Source organism: Thalassophryne amazonica, chromosome 22 (genome assembly GCF_902500255.1).
Source record: "Thalassophryne amazonica chromosome 22, fThaAma1.1, whole genome shotgun sequence".
NCBI classification, from domain to species: domain Eukaryota; kingdom Metazoa; phylum Chordata; class Actinopteri; order Batrachoidiformes; family Batrachoididae; genus Thalassophryne; species Thalassophryne amazonica.
In genome coordinates this window covers 36,611,434-36,629,414 of record NC_047124.1, presented here as the reverse complement: position 1 = coordinate 36,629,414, position 17,981 = coordinate 36,611,434, and the positions used below count along the sequence as shown (strand labels likewise).

Sequence of the window (17,981 nt, the reverse complement as noted above, 5' to 3'; positions counted from 1 at the left end):
CATGTCTGCAAGAGGGAGATATCAAGGCAAGGTGACGACTGGAACCTTCCATTCCTGCGACATGAGCCTTGTGGCTCATCCAAAGCAGGATAAGGCACTTATGCAAAATTAAAAATAGTTTGCTCAATCATGAAGAATGCAGACAACAAGTCTTTCTTTCTAAAACCTCCTCTTCTCACTAAGAGGAAAAATAATAAGCATAAACTATAAGAAAATAAATGATAATATGAGCATGAACTATATAAAATCCTTGACACTATGTCAGTGAGCTGAGATCATCCATCCCACCTCACGGCTGTGGCACATCAAGATGCTGATTAGGCAGCATGATTATTGCACAGGTGTGCGTAGAGTTGATCAGGTTGATGATTGTGGCCTGTGGAATGTTGGTCCACTGCTCTTCAATGTCTATGAGACGTTGCTAGATATTGGCAGGAACTGGAACACACTGTCGTACACGCCGAACCAGAGCGTCCCAAACATGCTCAGTGGGTGACATGCCCGGTCAGTATGCTGCCCTGCAAGAACTGCAATGTTTTCAGCTTCCAGGAATTGTGTACAGATCCTTGTAACACGGGGCCGTGCATTATCATGCTGAAACACGGGGTGATGGTTGTGGATGAAGGGCACAACAACGGGCCTCAAGAGAAGAACTCTCCACCGTGCCAGATGCCATCAAATGAGAGCATTTGCCTGCAGTCAGGTCGAGACCCCGATGAGGGTGACAGGCAGCAGATGAGCTTCCCTAAGATGGTTCCTGACAGATTGTGCAGAAATTCTTTGGTTCTGCAAACCAAATGTTGCAGCAGCTGTCCAGGTGTCCGGCCTCAGACCATCTTGGAGGTGAACATGCTGGATGTGGAGGTCTGTTACAGTCCATATTGTCGTCACAACGATATACGCCGACGTTCCAGAATGACCCAAAGTACACAGATGAGTGGTTGAGCGCCACCTTCTGGTGTCTCCGGCTGAAGGACAGAGCATTAAGGTTCAGTGTTTGTGTCAAATCAAGTTAACTCTGATTTTTATTCCCCATCAGAGGATTTGAGGAATTTTAACTTGAATTTCAGTCTTTTTATGTTGTGTCACATTTCAGGTTTATCATCTTGCATTCGTGGAGTATTTAGATAGAATTTATTTTATATTTTTACTTTATTTTTATATTTTACAGTTTTATATATTTTTAGTTTATTTGATGTCACAAAACCACTAGTAGTAACCACAGGACTCCAGCAGGGGGAGCAGAGAGCTGTTAACCCCCAATGACTAAAAGACATTTCTTTAAAACATCCAGTTTGTCAATAACTGAAACACAAACCTCAAAACCTCAGACTCGTCTGTCTGTCTGTCTGATTGCTGGCTGTCTGTCTGATTGTCCGCTGTCTGTCTGATTGCTCTCTGTCTGTCTGTCTGATTATTCTCTGTCTGTCTATCTGATTGCTCTCTGTCTGTCTGATTATTCTCTGTCTGTCTATCTGATTGCTCTCTGTCTGTCTGTCTGATTGCTCTCTGTCTGTCTATCTGATTGTTCTCTGTCTGTCTATCTGATTGCTCTCTGTCTGTCTATCTGATTGCTGTCTGTCTGTCTGATTATTCTCTGTCTGTCTATCTGATTGCTCTCTGTCTGATTGCTGTCTGTCTATCTGTCTGATTATTCTCTGTCTGTCTATCTGATTGCTCTCTGTCTGATTGCTGTCTGTCTATCTGTCTGATTATTCTCTGTCTGTCTATCTGATTGTTCTCTGTCTGTCTGTCTGTCTGATTGCTGGCTATCTGATTGCTGGCTGGCTGTCTGATTGCTGTCTGTCTATCTGTCTGATTATTCTCTGTCTGTCTATCTGATTGTCCTCTGTCTGATTGCTGTCTGTCTATCTGTCTGATTGTTCTCTGTCTGTCTGTCTGATTGTCCTCTGTCTGATTGCTGTCTGTCTGTCTGTCTGATTATTCTCTGTCTGTCTATCTGATTGTTCTCTGTCTGTCTATCTGATTGCTGTCTGTCTGTCTGATTGTTCTCTGTCTGTCTGTCTGATTGCTGTCTGTCTGTCTGTCTGATTATTCTCTGTCTGTCTATCTGATTGCTGTCTGTCTATCTGATTGCTCTCTGTCTGTCTATCTGATTGTTCTCTGTCTGTCTGATTATTCTCTGTCTGTCTATCTGATTGTTCTCTGTCTGTCTATCTGATTGCTGGCTGTCTGATTGCTGTCTGTCTGATTATTCTCTGTCTGTCTATCTGATTATTCTCTGTCTGTCTATCTGATTGCTCTGTCTGCCTGTCTGATTGTCCTCTGTCTGATTGCTGTCTGTCTGTCTGTCTGATTATTCTCTGTCTGTCTATCTGATTGTTCTCTGTCTGTCTGTCTGTCTGATTATTCTCTGTCTGTCTATCTGATTGTTCTCTGTCTGTCTGTCTGTCTGTCTGATTATTCTCTGTCTGTCTATCTGATTGCTCTGTCTGCCTGTCTGATTGTCCTCTGTCTGATTGCTGTCTGTCTGTCTGTCTGATTATTCTCTGTCTGTCTATCTGATTGTTCTCTGTCTGTCTATCTGATTGCTGTCTGTCTGTCTGATTGTTCTCTGTCTGTCTGTCTGATTGCTGTCTGTCTGTCTGTCTGATTATTCTCTGTCTGTCTATCTGATTGCTGTCTGTCTATCTGATTGCTCTCTGTCTGTCTATCTGATTGTTCTCTGTCTGTCTGATTATTCTCTGTCTGTCTATCTGATTGTTCTCTGTCTGTCTATCTGATTGCTGGCTGTCTGATTGCTGTCTGTCTGATTATTCTCTGTCTGTCTATCTGATTGCTCTCTGTCTGTCTATCTGATTGTTCTCTGTCTGTCTGTCTGTCTGATTATTCTCTGACTGTCTATCTGATTGCTCTCTGTCTGTCTATCTGATTGTTCTCTGTCTGTCTATCTGATTGCTGTCTGTCTGTCTGTCTGTCTGATTGTTCTCTGTGTGATTGCTGTCTGTCTGTCTGTCTGTCGGTCTGATTATTCTCTGACTGTCTATCTGATTGCTCTCTGTCTGTCTATCTGATTGTTCTCTGTCTGTCTGTCTGTCTGATTATTCTCTGACTATCTATCTGATTGCTCTCTGTCTGTCTATCTGATTATTCTCTGTCTGTCTATCTGATTGCTCTCTGTCTGTCTATCTGATTGTTCTCTGTCTGTCTGTCTGATTGCTGTCTGTCTGTCTGTCTGTCTGATTATTCTCTGTCTGTCTATCTGATTGTTATCTGTCTGTCTGATTATTCTCTGTCTGTCTATCTGATTGCTCTCTGTCTGTCTATCTGATTGTTCTCTGTCTGTCTGTCTGATTGCTGTCTGTCTGTCTGTCTGATTATTCTCTGTCTGTCTATCTGATTGCTCTCTGTCTGTCTATCTGATTGTTCTCTGTCTATCTGATTGCTGTCTGTCTGTCTGATTGTTCTCTGTCTGTCTGTCTGATTGCTGTCTGTCTGTCTGTCTGATTATTCTCTGTCTGTCTATCTGATTGCTCTCTGTCTGTCTGATTGTTCTCTGTCTGTTTGTCTGATTGTCCTCTGTCTGATTGTTGTCTGTCTGTCTGTCTGATTATTCTCTGTTTGTCTATCTGATTGCTCTCTGTCTGTCTATCTGATTGTTCTCTGTATGTCTGTCTGATTGCTGTCTGTCTGTCTGATTGCTGTCTGTCTGTCTGATTGCTGTCTGTCTGTCTGATTGTTCTCTGTCTGTCTGTCTGCCTGATTGCTGTCTGTCTGTCTGATTGCTGTCTGTCTGTCTGATTGTTCTCTGTCTGTCTGTCTGCCTGATTGCTGTCTGTCTGTCTGATTGTTCTCTGTCTGTCTGATTGCTGGCTGTTTATCTGATTGCTCTCTGTCTGTATGTCTGATTGCTGTCTGTCTGTCTGAGTGTTCTCTGTCTATCTGTCTGCCTGATTGCTGTCTGTCTGTCTGATTGTTCTCTGTCTGTCTGTCTGTCTGATTGCTGGCTATCTGATTGCTGGCTGTCTGTCTGATTGTTCTCTGTCTGTCTGTCTGTCTGATTGCTGGCTATCTGATTGCTGGCTGGCTGTCTGATTGTTCTCTGTCTGTCTGTCTGATTGCTGGCTGTCTATCTGATTGCTCTCTGTCTGTCTTGTTGTGTGGCTGGGGGGCCTGGCTGCCTTTTTGTTTGTCTTTTGTCCTGTCTTTTGGTTTTCCTTCCAGGTGGCTTGCATTTGGGACTGAGTGGTTGTGTAGCTGAGGTTATCAGGACCTCACCCTGATCACCTGCGGCTCGTCAGGACTCACAGCTGTGGTGCATCTACATGGATTGGAACATGGTGGCATTTAAGACTGGAGTACACAGTGTGTATTTGCCAGAGACTCGACCTTGTGACCAGACGGGTGAGATCGTCGTCTCGGGAGCCATCTCATCATCAGTGGATGCAGAGAACGTCCAGGTTTGATGCACGGTCTGTGAAAGAGGAGGGGGTGAGGTCTCACGCTCGTCAGCACACTTCCTGAGGTACGTTAGATTTTGTGACTAACATTTATACAGTCAGTAAATGTGGTGTCCCTCACACCTTATTATATTGAGCTGTATGTTGGTCGTGTAATCAGCTTCCACTGCAGTGGAGTTTTGTGAACTGGATGTTCCATGCCTGCAGGGTGGGAAGCTGATTAGTAATTAAGCCAGGAAGTGTTTGCTGTTTATACACCTTTAAGTGTTCTCTCTGTGTGTTGAGTGTGGACTCACATAATGATTCCTTCTTTCACAGACTCGGTTTGTCGCGGCCACCTGGGGGGAGTCAGCGGGGTCCTTGGGTCCGAATTGGTTCTGGCTCCGGACCGTTGGCGCTGCTGGGAGCGCACCGCAAAACCACCACGCCAGACCGCGCACTTTTATATTTTTTCACATCACTGTTATGTTCATTAAACTCTGTTATCCTTTGTACCGTGCTCTGCTTATTTTATACTGGGTCCTTCAAACGCTGGTCGGTTCTCCGGGCTGCATCCGACACATAACATGTCTGTCTGATTGCTGTCTGTCTGAGTGTTCTCTGTCTGTCTATATGTCTGATTGCTGTCTGTCTGAGTGTTCTCTGTCTGTCTATGTGTCTGATTGCTGTCTGTCTGAGTGTTCTCTGTCTGTCTATATGTCTGATTGCTGTCTGTCTGAGTGTTCTCTGTCTGTCTATGTGTCTGATTGCTGTCTGTCTGAGTGTTCTCTGTCTGTCTATGTGTCTGATTGCTGTCTGTCTGAATGCCTGATTGCTGTCTGTCTGAGTGTTCTCTGTCCGTCTATATGCCTGATTGCTGTCTGTCTGAATGCCTGATTGCTGTCTGTCTGAGTGTTCTCTGTCTGTCTATGTGTCTGATTGCTGTCTGTCTGAGTGTTCTCTGTCTGTCTATGTGTCTGATTGCTGTCTGTCTGAATGCCTGATTGCTGTCTGTCTGAGTGTTCTCTGTCCGTCTATATGCCTGATTGCTGTCTGTCTGAATGCCTGATTGCTGTCTGTCTGAGTGTTCTCTGTCCGTCTATATGCCTGATTGCTGTCTGTCTGAGTGTTCTCTGTCTGTCTATATGTCTGATTGCTGTCTGGCTGAGTGTTCTCTGTCTGTCTATATGCCTGATTGCTGTCTGTCTGAGTGTTCTCTGTCTGTCTATATGTCTGATTGCTGTCTGTCTGAGTGTTCTCTGTCTGTCTATATGTCTGATTGCTGTCTGTCTGAGTGTTCTCTGTCTGTCTATATGTCTGATTGCTGTCTGTCTGAGTGTTCTCTGTCTGTCTATATGTCTGATTGCTGTCTGGCTGAGTGTTCTCTGTCTGTCTATATGTCTGATTGCTGTCTGGCTGAGTGTTCTCTGTCTGTCTATATGTCTGATTGCTGTCTGTCTGAGTGTTCTCTGTCCGTCTATATGCCTGATTGCTGTCTGTCTGTGTTCTCTGTCTGTCTATATGTCTGATTGCTGTCTGTCTGTGTTCTCTGTCTGTCTATATGCCTGATTGCTGTCTGTCTGAATGCCTGATTGCTGTCTGTCTGAGTGTTCTCTGTCTGTCTATATGCCTGATTGCTGTCTGTCTGAATGCCTGATTGCTGTCTGTCTGAGTGTTCTCTGTCCGTCTATATGCCTGATTGCTGTCTGTCTGAATGTCTGATTGCTGTCTGTCTGAGTGTTCTCTGTCCGTCTATATGCCTGATTGCTGTCTGTCTGAATGTCTGATTGCTGTCTGTCTGAGTGTTCTCTGTCTGTCTATATGCCTGATTGCTGTCTGTCTGAATGCCTGATTGCTGTCTGTCTGAGTGTTCTCTGTCTGTCTATATGTCTGATTGCTGTCTGTCTGAATGTTCTCTGTCTGTCTATATGCCTGATTGCTGTCTGTCTGAATGCCTGATTGCTGTCTGTCTGAGTGTTCTCTGTCCGTCTATATGCCTGATTGCTGTCTGTCTGAATGTCTGATTGCTGTCTGTCTGAGTGTTCTCTGTCCGTCTATATGCCTGATTGCTGTCTGTCTGAATGTCTGATTGCTGTCTGTCTGAGTGTTCTCTGTCTGTCTATATGCCTGATTGCTGTCTGTCTGAGTGTTCTCTGTCTGTCTATATGCCTGATTGCTGTCTGTCTGAGTGTTCTCTGTCTGTCTATATGCCTGATTGCTGTCTGTCTGAATGCCTGATTGCTGTCTGTCTGAGTGTTCTCTGTCCGTCTATATGCCTGATTGCTGTCTGTCTGAATGTCTGATTGCTGTCTGTCTGAGTGTTCTCTGTCCGTCTATATGCCTGATTGCTGTCTGTCTGAATGTCTGATTGCTGTCTGTCTGAGTGTTCTCTGTCTGTCTATATGCCTGATTGCTGTCTGTCTGAATGCCTGATTGCTGTCTGTCTGAGTGTTCTCTGTCTGTCTATATGTCTGACTGCTGTCTGTCTGAGTGTTCTCTGTCCGTCTATATGCCTGATTGCTGTCTGTCTGAATGTCTGATTGCTGTCTGTCTGAGTGTTCTCTGTCTGTCTATATGTCTGATTGCTGTCTGTCTGAATGTTCTCTGTCTGTCTATATGTCTGATTGCTGTCTGTCTGAGTGTTCTCTGTCTGTCTATATTTCTGATTGCTGTCTGTCTGAGTGTTCTCTGTCCGTCTATATGCCTGATTGCTGTCTGTCTGAATGTCTGATTGCTGTCTGTCTGAGTGTTCTCTGTCCGTCTATATGCCTGATTGCTGTCTGTCTGAATGTCTGATTGCTGTCTGTCTGAGTATTCTCTGTCTGTCTATATGTCTGATTGCTGTCTGTCTGAATGTTCTCTGTCTGTCTATATGTCTGATTGCTGTCTGTCTGAGTGTTCTCTGTCTGTCTATATGTCTGATTGCTGTCTGTCTGAGTGTTCCCTGTCTGTCTATATTTCTGATTGCTGTCTGTCTGAGTGTTCTCTGTCCGTCTATATGCCTGATTGCTGTCTGTCTGAATGTCTGATTGCTGTCTGTCTGAGTGTTCTCTGTCTGTCTATATTTCTGATTGCTGTCTGTCTGAGTGTTCTCTGTCCGTCTATATGCCTGATTGCTGTCTGTCTGAATGTCTGATTGCTGTCTGTCTGAGTGTTCTCTGTCTGTCTATATGTCTGATTGCTGTCTGTCTGAGTGTTCTCTGTCTGTCTATATGTCTGATTGCTGTCTGTCTGAATGTTCTCTGTCTGTCTATATGTCTGATTGCTGTCTGTCTGAGTGTTCTCTGTCTGTCTATATGTCTGATTGCTGTCTGTCTGAGTGTTCTCTGTCTGTCTATATGTCTGATTGCTGTCTGTCTGAGTGTTCTCTGTCCGTCTATATGCCTGATTGCTGTCTGTCTGAATGCCTGATTGCTGTCTGTCTGAGTGTTCTCTGTCTGTCTATATGTCTGATTGCTGTCTGTCTGAATGTTCTCTGTCTGTCTATATGTCTGATTGCTGTCTGTCTGAGTGTTCTCTGTCTGTCTATGTGTCTGATTGCTGTCTGTCTGAGTGTTCTCTGTCTGTCTATATGCCTGATTGCTGTCTGTCTGAGTGTTCTCTGTCCGTCTATATGCCTGATTGCTGTCTGTCTGAATGTTCTCTGTCTGTCTATATGTCTGATTGCTGTCTGTCTGAATGTTCTCTGTCTGTCTATATGTCTGATTGCTGTCTGTCTGAGTGTTCTCTGTCTGTCTATGTGTCTGATTGCTGTCTGTCTGAATGTTCTCTGTCTGTCTATATGTCTGATTGCTGTCTGTCTGAGTGTTCTCTGTCTGTCTGAATGCCTGATTGCTGTCTGTCTGAGTGTTCTCTGTCTGTCTATGTGTCTGATTGCTGTCTGTCTGAGTGTTCTCTGTCTGTCTATGTGTCTGATTGCTGTCTGTCTGTGTTCTCTGTCTGTCTATATGTCTGATTGCTGTCTGTCTGAATGTTCTCTGTCTGTCTATATGTCTGATTGCTGTCTGTCTGAGTGTTCTCTGTCTGTCTATATGCCTGATTGCTGTCTGTCTGAGTGTTCTCTGTCCGTCTATATGCCTGATTGCTGTCTGTCTGAATGTTCTCTGTCTGTCTATATGTCTGATTGCTGTCTGTCTGAATGTTCTCTGTCTGTCTATATGTCTGATTGCTGTCTGTCTGAGTGTTCTCTGTCTGTCTATATGTCTGATTGCTGTCTGTCTGAGTGTTCTCTGTCTGTCTATGTGTCTGATTGCTGTCTGTCTGTGTTCTCTGTCTGTCTATATGTCTGATTGCTGTCTGTCTGAGTGTTCTCTGTCCGTCTATATGCCTGATTGCTGTCTGTCTGAGTGTTCTCTGTCTGTCTATGTGTCTGATTGCTGTCTGTCTGTGTTCTCTGTCTGTCTGAATGTCTGATTGCTGTCTGTCTGAGTGTTCTCTGTCCGTCTATATGCCTGATTGCTGTCTGTCTGAATGTCTGATTGCTGTCTGTCTGAGTGTTCCCTGTCTGTCTATATTTCTGATTGCTGTCTGTCTGAGTGTTCTCTGTCCGTCTATATGCCTGATTGCTGTCTGTCTGAATGTCTGATTGCTGTCTGTCTGAGTGTTCTCTGTCTGTCTATATGTCTGATTGCTGTCTGTCTGAATGTTCTCTGTCTGTCTATATGTCTGATTGCTGTCTGTCTGAGTGTTCTCTGTCTGTCTATATGTCTGATTGCTGTCTGTCTGAGTGTTCTCTGTCTGTCTATGTGTCTGATTGCTGTCTGTCTGAGTGTTCTCTGTCCGTCTATATGCCTGATTGCTGTCTGTCTGAATGCCTGATTGCTGTCTGTCTGAGTGTTCTCTGTCTGTCTATATGTCTGATTGCTGTCTGTCTGAATGTTCTCTGTCTGTCTATATGTCTGATTGCTGTCTGTCTGAGTGTTCTCTGTCTGTCTATATGTCTGATTGCTGTCTGTCTGAGTGTTCTCTGTCTGTCTATGTGTCTGATTGCTGTCTGTCTGAGTGTTCTCTGTCTGTCTATATGCCTGATTGCTGTCTGTCTGAATGTTCTCTGTCTGTCTATATGTCTGATTGCTGTCTGTCTGAATGTTCTCTGTCTGTCTATATGCCTGATTGCTGTCTGTCTGAATGTTCTCTGTCTGTCTATATGTCTGATTGCTGTCTGTCTGAGTGTTCTCTGTCTGTCTATATGCCTGATTGCTGTCTGTCTGAGTGTTCTCTGTCTGTCTATGTGTCTGATTGCTGTCTGTCTGAGTGTTCTCTGTCTGTCTATGTGTCTGATTGCTGTCTGTCTGAATGTTCTCTGTCTGTCTATGTGTCTGATTGCTGTCTGTCTGAGTGTTCTCTGTCTGTCTATGTGTCTGATTGCTGTCTGTCTGAGTGTTCTCTGTCTGTCTGAATGCCTGATTGCTGTCTGTCTGAGTGTTCTCTGTCCGTCTATATGCCTGATTGCTGTCTGTCTGAATGCCTGATTGCTGTCTGTCTGAGTGTTCTCTGTCTGTCTATGTGTCTGATTGCTGTCTGTCTGAGTGTTCTCTGTCTGTCTATGTGTCTGATTGCTGTCTGTCTGAGTGTTCTCTGTCTGTCTGAATGCCTGATTGCTGTCTGTCTGAGTGTTCTCTGTCCGTCTATATGCCTGATTGCTGTCTGTCTGAATGCCTGATTGCTGTCTGTCTGAGTGTTCTCTGTCTGTCTATATGTCTGATTGCTGTCTGTCTGAGTGTTCTCTGTCTGTCTATGTGTCTGATTGCTGTCTGTCTGAGTGTTCTCTGTCTGTCTATATGCCTGATTGCTGTCTGTCTGAGTGTTCTCTGTCCGTCTATATGCCTGATTGCTGTCTGTCTGAATGCCTGATTGCTGTCTGTCTGAGTGTTCTCTGTCCGTCTATATGCCTGATTGCTGTCTGTCTGAGTGTTCTCTGTCTGTCTATATGTCTGATTGCTGTCTGGCTGAGTGTTCTCTGTCTGTCTATATGCCTGATTGCTGTCTGTCTGAGTGTTCTCTGTCTGTCTATATGTCTGATTGCTGTCTGTCTGAGTGTTCTCTGTCTGTCTATATGTCTGATTGCTGTCTGTCTGAGTGTTCTCTGTCTGTCTATGTGTCTGATTGCTGTCTGTCTGAGTGTTCTCTGTCTGTCTATATGTCTGATTGCTGTCTGTCTGAGTGTTCTCTGTCTGTCTATATGTCTGATTGCTGTCTGTCTGAGTGTTCTCTGTCTGTCTATGTGTCTGATTGCTGTCTGTCTGAATGTTCTCTGTCTGTCTGAATGCCTGATTGCTGTCTGTCTGAGTGTTCTCTGTCTGTCTATATGTCTGATTGCTGTCTGTCTGAATGTTCTCTGTCTGTCTATATGTCTGATTGCTGTCTGTCTGAGTGTTCTCTGTCTGTCTATATGTCTGATTGCTGTCTGTCTGAATGTTCTCTGTCTGTCTATATGTCTGATTGCTGTCTGTCTGAATGTTCTCTGTCTGTCTATATGCCTGATTGCTGTCTGTCTGAGTGTTCTCTGTCTGTCTATGTGTCTGATTGCTGTCTGTCTGAGTGTTCTCTGTCTGTCTATATGCCTGATTGCTGTCTGTCTGAGTGTTCTCTGTCTGTCTATATGCCTGATTGCTCTCTGTCTGATTGCTCTTTGTCTGTCTGTCTGCCTGATTGCTGTCTGATTGCTGGCTGTCTGTCTGCTTGTTCTCTGCTGCTATAGACGTAGACTGCTGGGGGGTTCCCATGATGCACTGAGTGTTTCTTTCTCTTTTTGCTCTGTATGCACCACTCTGCATTTAATCATTAGTGATTGATCTCTGCTCCCCTCCACAGCATGTCTTTTTCCTGGTTCTCTCCCTCAGCCCCAACCAGTCCCAGCAGAAGACTGCCCCTCCCTGAGCCTGGTTCTGCTGGAGGTTTCTTCCTGTTAAAAGGGAGTTTTTCCTTCCCACTGTCGCCAAGTGCTTGCTCACAGGGGGTCGTTTTGACCGTTGGGGTTTTTACGTAATTATTGTATGGCTTTTGCCTTACAATATAAAGCGCCTTGGGGCAACTTGTTTGTTGTGATTTGGCGCTATATCAATAAAATTGATTGAATTTCTGTCTGTCTGATTGCTGTCTGTCTGTCTGTCTGATTGTTCGCTCTCTGTCTGTCTGATTGTTCGCTGTCTGATTGCTGTCTGTCTGTTGACCATAAAATTTTATTACAGATATTAGAGTAAGTCATAGGTATTAAAGGCACTGCTCTGCGGTTGTTTGAATCCTATTTATGTAAAAGATTACAATTTGTTCATGTAAATGGGGAAAAAAGACATTAAATTGGCTTTTCAATGTTAAATTTAAACGACCACAAAATCCACAGTCTGGATCAGATCCAGATCAAACTTTGTCATGTGATAGTGAGTGTCAGTTTGCACATCACTTTTAAATATGAGAGTGATTTGGTTGGTCTTGTTAGGAGAGACGGCATCCATCCCACTTTGGATGGAGCAGCTCTCATTTCTAGAAATCTGGCCAATTTTCTTAAATCCTCCAAACCGTGACTATCCAGGGTTGGGACCAGGACGCAGAGTTGTAGTCTTACACACCTCTCTGCAGCTTCTCTCCCCCTGCCATCCCCTCATTACCCCATCCCCGTAGAGACGGTGCCTGCTCCCAGACCACCAATAACCAGCAAAAATCTATTTAAGCATAAAAATTCAAAAAGAAAAAATAATATAGCACCCTCAACTGCACCACAGACTAAAACAGTTAAATGTGGTCTATTAAACATTAGGTCTCTCTCTTCTAAGTCCCTGTTGGTAAATGATATAATAATTGATCAACATATTGATTTATTCTGCCTAACAGAAACCTGGTTACAGCAGGATGAATATGTTAGTTTAAATGAGTCAACACCCCCGAGTCACACTAACTGTCAGAACGCTCGTAGCACGGGCCGAGGAGGAGGATTAGCAGCAATCTTCCATTCCAGCTTATTAATTAATCAAAAACCCAGACAGAGCTTTAATTCATTTGAAAGCTTGTCTCTTAGTCTTGTCCATCCAAATTGGAAGTCCCAAAAACCAGTTTTATTTGTTATTATCTATCGTCCACCTGGTCGTTACTGTGAGTTTCTCTGTGAATTTTCAGACCTTTTGTCTGACTTAGTGCTTAGCTCAGATAAGATAATTATAGTGGGCGATTTTAACATCCACACAGATGCTGAGAATGACAGCCTCAACACTGCATTTAATCTATTATTAGACTCTATTGGCTTTGCTCAAAAAGTAAATGAGTCCACCCACCACTTTAATCATATCTTAGATCTTGTTCTGACTTATGGTATGGAAATTGAAGACTTAACAGTATTCCCTGAAAACTCCCTTCTGTCTGATCATTTCTTAATAACATTTACATTTACTCTGATGGACTACCCTGCAGTGGGGAATAAGTTTCATTACACTAGAAGTCTTTCAGAAAGCGCTGTAACTAGGTTTAAGGATATGATTCCTTCTTTATGTTCTCTAATGCCATATACCAACACAGTGCAGAGTAGCTACCTAAACTCTGTAAGGGAGATAGAGTATCTCGTCAATAGTTTTACATCCTCATTGAAGACAACTTTGGATGCTGTAGCTCCTCTGAAAAAGAGAGCTTTAAATCAGAAGTGCCTGACTCCGTGGTATAACTCACAAACTCGCAGCTTGAAGCAGATAACCCGTAAGTTGGAGAGGAAATGGCGTCTCACTAATTTAGAAGATCTTCACTTAGCCTGGAAAAAGAGTCTGTTGCTCTATAAAAAAGCCCTCCGTAAAGCTAGGACATCTTACTACTCATCACTAATTGAAGAAAATAAGAACAACCCCAGGTTTCTTTTCAGCACTGTAGCCAGGCTGACAAAGAGTCAGAGCTCTATTGAGCCGAGTATTCCTTTAACTTTAACTACTAATGACTTCATGACTTTCTTTGCTAATAAAATTTTAACTATTAGAGAAAAAATTACTCATAACCATCCCAAAGACGTATCGTTATCTTTGGCTGCTTTCAGTGATGCCGGTATTTGGTTAGACTCTTTCTCTCAGATTGTTCTGTCTGAGTTATTTTCATTAGTTACTTCATCCAAACCATCAACATGTCTATTAGACCCCATTCCTACCAGGCTGCTCAAGGAAGCCCTACCATTATTTAATGCTTCGGTCTTAAATATGATCAATCTATCTTTATTAGTTGGCTATGTACCACAGGCTTTTAAGGTGGCAGTAATTAAACCATTACTTAAAAAGCCATCACTTGACCCAGCTATCTTAGCTAATTATAGGCCAATCTCCAACCTTCTTTTCTCTCAAAAATTCTTGAAAGGGTAGTTGTAAAACAGCTAACTGATCATCTGCAGAGGAATGGTCTATTTGAAGAGTTTCAGTCAGGTTTTAGAATTCATCATAGTACAGAAACAGCATTAGTGAAGGTTACAAATGATCTTCTTATGGCCTCAGACAGTGGACTCATCTCTGTGCTTGTTCTGTTAGACCTCAGTGCTGCTTTTGATACTGTTGACCATAAAATTTTATTACAGAGATTAGAGCATGCCATAGGTATTAAAGGCACTGCACTGCGGTGGTTTGAATCATATTTGTCTAATAGATTGCAATTTGTTCATGTAAATGGGGAATCTTCTTCACAGACTAAGGTTAATTATGGAGTTCCACAAGGTTCTGTGCTAGGACCAATTTTATTCACTTTATACATGCTTCCCTTAGGCAGTATTACTAGACGGTATTGCTTAAATTTTCATTGTTATGCAGATGATACCCAGCTTTATCTATCCATGAAGCCAGAGGACACACACCAATTAGCTAAACTGCAGGATTGTCTTACAGACATAAAGACATGGATGACCTCTAATTTCCTGCTTTTAAACTCAGATAAAACTGAAGTTATTGTACTTGGCCCCACAAATCTTAGAAACATGGTGTCTAACCAGATCCTTACTCTGGATGGCATTACCCTGACCTCTAGTAATACTGTGAGAAATCTTGGAGTCATTTTTGATCAGGATATGTCATTCAAAGCGCATATTAAACAAATATGTAATATGTAAGACTGCTTTTTTTGCATTTACGCAATATCTCTAAAATCAGAAAGGTCTTGTCTCAGAGTGATGCTGAAAAACTAATTCATGCATTTATTTCCTCTAGGCTGGACTATTGTAATTCATTATTATCAGGTTGTCCTAAAAGTTCCCTGAAAAGCCTTCAGTTAATTCAAAATGCTGCAGCTAGAGTACTGACGGGGACTAGAAGGAGAGAGCATATCTCACCCATATTGGCCTCTCTTCATTGGCTTCCTGTTAATTCTAGAATAGAATTTAAAATTCTTCTTCGTACTTATAAGGTTTTGAATAATCAGGTCCCATCTTGTCTTAGGGACCTCGTAGTACCATATCACCCCAATAGAGCGCTTCGCTCTCAGACTGCAGGCTTACTTGTAGTTCCTAGGGTTTGTAAGAGTAGAATGGGAGGCAGAGCCTTCAGCTTTCAGGCTCCTCTCCTGTGGAACCAGCTCCCAATTCAGATCAGGGAGACAGACACCCTCTCTACTTTTAAGATTAGGCTTAAAACTTTCCTTTTTGCTAAAGCTTATAGTTAGGGCTGGATCAGGTGACCCTGAACCATCCCTTAGTTATGCTGCTATAGACTTAGACTGCTGGGGGGTTCCCATGATGCACTGAGTGTTTCTTTCTCTTTTTGCTCTGTATGCACCACTCTGCATTTAATCATTAGTGATCGATCTCTGCTCCCCTCCACAGCATGTCTTTTTCCCGGTTCTCTCCCTCAGCCCCAACCAGTCCCAGCAGAAGACTGCCCCTCCCTGAGCCTGGTTCTGCTGGAGGTTTCTTCCTGTTAAAAGGGAGTTTTTCCTTCCCACTGTAGCCAAGTGCTTGCTCACAGGGGGTCGTTTTGACCGTTGTGGTTTTTACGTAATTATTGTATGGCCTTGACTTACAATATAAAGCACCTTGGGGCAACTGTTTGTTGTGATTTGGCGCTATATAAATAAAATTGATTGATTGATTGATAGTGATAGTTCCTTTAGCAAAAAGGAAAGTTTTAAGCCTAATCTTAAAAGTAGAGAGGGTGTCTGTCTCCCTGATCTGAATTGGGAGCTGGTTCCACAGGAGAGGAGCCTGAAAGCTGAAGGCTCTGCCTCCCATTCTACTCTTACAAACCCTAGGAACTACAAGTAAGCCTGCAGTCTGAGAGCGAAGCGCTCTATTGGGGTGATATGGTACTACGAGGTCCCTAAGATAAGATGGGACCTGATTATTCAAAACCTTATAAGTAAGAAGAAGAATTTTAAATTCTATTCTAGAATTAACAGGAAGCCAATGAAGAGAGGCCAATATGGGTGAGATATGCTCTCTCCTTCTAGTCCCCGTCAGTACTCTAGCTGCAGCATTTTGAATTAACTGAAGGCTTTTTAGGGAACTTTTAGGACAACCTGATAATAATGAATTACAATAGTCCAGCCTAGAGGAAATAAATGCATGAATTAGTTTTTCAGCATCACTCTGAGACAAGACCTTTCTAATTTTAGAGATATTGCGTAAATGCAAAAAAGCAGTCCTACATATTTGTTTAATATGTAGGACTGCTATTTTTAATATAATGTAAAATAGACATTAAATTGTCTTTAAACGTCTAGAAAATCCACAGTCTGGATCAGATCCAGATCAAACTTTGTCATGTGATAGTGAGTGTCAGTTTGCACCTCACTTTTAAATATGAGAGTGATTTGGGCTCGTTTGATTAAGATATAATGTAAAATAGACATTAAATTGGCTTTAAACGTCCACAAAATCCACAATCTGGATCAGATCCAGATCAAACTTTGTCATGTGATAGTGTCAGTTTGCACCTCACGTTTAAATATGAGAGTGATTTGGACTCGTTTGATTAAGATATAATGTAAAATAGACATTAAATTGGCTTTTCAATGTTAAATTTAAACGGCCACAAAATCTGTAATCTGAATCAGATCTAGATCAAACTTTGTCATGTGATAGTGAGTGTCAGTTTGCACCTCACTTTTAAATATGAGAGTGATTTGGGCTCGTTTGATTAAGATATAATGTAAAATAGACATTAAATTGGATTTTCAATGTTAAATTTAAATGTCCACAAAATCTGTAATCTGGATCAGATCTAGATCAAACTTTGTAATGTGATAGTGAGTGTTAGTTTGCACCTCACTTTTAAATATGAGAGTGATTTGGGCTTGTTTGATTAAGATATAATGTAAAATAGACATTAAATTGGCTTTAAACGTCCACAAAATCCACAATCTGGATAAGATCCAGATCAAACTTTGTCATTTGATAGTGAGTGTTAGTTTGCACCTCACTTTTAAATATGAGAGTGATTTGGGCTCGTTTGATTAAGATATAATGTAAAATAGACATTAAATTGGATTTTCAATGTTAAATTTAAATGTCCACAAAATCTGTAATCTGGATCAGATCTAGATCAAACTTTGTCATGTGATAGTGAGTGTTAGTTTGCACCTCACTTTTAAATATGAGAGTGATTTGGGCTTGTTTGATTAAGATATAATGTAAAATAGACATTAAATTGGCTTTAAACGTCCACAAAATCCACAATCTGGATAAGATCCAGATCAAACTTTGTCATTTGATAGTGAGTGTTAGTTTGCACCTCACTTTTAAATATGAGAGTGATTTGGGCTCGTTTAAATAAGATATAATGTAAAATAGACATTAAATTGGCTTTTCAAAGTTAAATTTAAACGGCCACAAAATCCACAATCTGAATCAGATCCAGATCAAACTTTGTCATGTGATAGTGAGTGTCAGTTTGCACCTCACTTTTAAATATGAGAGTGATTTGGGCTCGTTTAAATAAGATATAATGTAAAATAGACATTAAATTGGCTTTTCAAAGTTAAATTTAAACGGCCACAAAATCCACAATCTGGATAAGATCCAGATCAAACTTTGTCATGTGATAGTGAGTGTCAGTTTGCACCTCACTTTTAAATATGAGAGTGATTTGGGCTCGTTTGATTAAGATATAATGTAAAATAGACATTAAATTGGATTTTCAATGTTAAATTTAAATGTCCACAAAATCTGTAATCTGGATCAGATCTAGATCAAACTTTGTCATGTGATAGTGAGTGTTAGTTTGCACCTCACTTTTAAATATGAGAGTGATTTGGGCTTGTTTGATTAAGATATAATGTAAAATAGACATTAAATTGGCTTTAAACGTCCACAAAATCCACAATCTGGATAAGATCCAGATCAAACTTTGTCATTTGATAGTGAGTGTTAGTTTGCACCTCACTTTTAAATATGAGAGTGATTTGGGCTCGTTTGATTAAGATATAATGTAAAATAGACATTAAATTGGATTTTCAATGTTAAATTTAAATGTCCACAAAATCTGTAATCTGGATCAGATCTAGATCAAACTTTGTCATGTGATAGTGAGTGTTAGTTTGCACCTCACTTTTAAATATGAGAGTGATTTGGGCTTGTTTGATTAAGATATAATGTAAAATAGACATTAAATTGGCTTTAAACGTCCACAAAATCCACAA

At 41.8% G+C, this 17,981-nt stretch overlaps 1 protein-coding gene across 1 annotated transcript in view; it reads right to left on the bottom strand.

The window, feature by feature from the left end:
- Positions 1-307: 307 nt before the first annotated feature.
- LOC117504272 (toll-like receptor 2) overlaps positions 308-17,981 on the bottom strand; it is a 28,141-nt gene continuing 10,467 nt past the window's right edge. Inside the window, exon 3 of the mRNA XM_034163697.1 lies at positions 308-968. The gene's annotated coding sequence lies outside the window, so the exon portion shown is untranslated. The remainder of the gene's footprint in view (positions 969-17,981) is intronic.